Raw genomic sequence first — 1,451 nt, forward strand, 5'->3', positions numbered from 1 at the left:
CTAAAATTTAAATCTGCGTTTCAATTTTTCTTCAACATCGGCACGAACTTTCCGGACAACCCAATATAATAAAGTTTTTAAATATTTCATATTATGTGAATGTATATGGGACATTCCACGTCAACTGGATCCTGCATGCTAAAAAATCAGCACAATAGAAATAAACGTTTAAGACTCAAATTATTCATATGTGCATATTTTCGAAAGAAATGTGCTATTTTGAGAGATCCAATATGGCAGCGATGAACATCGCATGCAAATGTAACATTTTCTTGATTAAACTACTGTATTGATGGTACTGATGGCTTGAAAATGATTATTTCTAGGTTATTATTATTATTATTTATATTATTTATAGGTTTCGGGGTTGCTAATTATGAATCTGCTGTCAAAATTTCGAAATTCAAAATAATAGAACCAATAGAGTGATTAGCATACGAAACCTTGAGCCCTACACTTTTATGCTTTTCTACCAATGTAGATTAACTTTAATCTTGGATCAACTTTTTGTTTTTTTCTAATCTTTTTATTAGAAAAAGACGAAGAGTAAGTTGAACCGAGATTAAAGTTAATTTATGTCAGTGGAAATGGGCATTAGATCTTCAACTTCTTCCCAAACTTTTTAATCTCGAGCGTGAAAGGGTAAACTATTTTAGATTAGTCTTAGTAAATAAGTGAATAAAAAATATTTCATCATTAATTTTCAGCAGGTGATGATTGAGTTTTAAATGCATGTTCAAAAATCAATCACCACTTGCTGAAAGTGATGAAATATTTTTTATTTTAAGAGTAACTTTATTTTAAGAGTAGTTTACCCCTTTATACTCGGGATTAAAAAGCTTGGGAACTAAAAGAGGTTGAAGGTCTAAGAATATAAGGGTTTTGTATGCTAGTCGCCATATTGGATCTATTATTTCGAATTTTGAAAGCAGATTCGTAATCAACAATCCCGAAAAACCTAGAAGTAATTATTTTCAAACCAATTGAGAATCAGTACAGGAGTTCAAGAAAATATTACATTTGCTTGTTGTTTCATCGCTTCTCGACGCCATATTAGATCTCTTAAAATGGCACATTTCTTTCGAAAGTACTTGCACATCGAATAATTTGAGATCTTGAATGTTTATTTTCATTGCGCTAATTTTTGGATTTTATTTTTAAAAAATATATTTGGCTAATAAAATGTTGAATAGCAGATATGTATAATTTATATTTCATGATCATAATAGTAATAGTAATAATAATAATAATTATAAATATAATAAAACAATAAAGTAATAAAAATAATTTAAAAAATGTTAAAAAGAATATCAACGACAAAAATAACATCAATAAAGTAAATATTGGGTTGTCCGGAAAGTTCGTGCTGATGTTGAAGGAAAATTGAAACGCAGAAAATTTAAATTTTAGTATACATTTATTAAATTATATAGGTTAGTCGGCACGAACTT

The 1,451-nt window shown here is 28.3% G+C and overlaps 1 protein-coding gene across 1 annotated transcript in view; it reads right to left on the minus strand.

Annotated features, from left to right (window-relative positions):
* The window catches only part of LOC108692163 (thioredoxin domain-containing protein 11), a 24,367-nt gene that overhangs the window by 2,372 nt on the left and 20,544 nt on the right, over positions 1–1,451 (minus strand). The gene's annotated exons all lie outside the window — the stretch shown is intronic.

Source organism: Atta colombica, unplaced genomic scaffold, assembly GCF_001594045.1.
Source record: "Atta colombica isolate Treedump-2 unplaced genomic scaffold, Acol1.0 scaffold63, whole genome shotgun sequence".
Classification (NCBI taxonomy): Eukaryota; Metazoa; Arthropoda; class Insecta; order Hymenoptera; family Formicidae; genus Atta; species Atta colombica.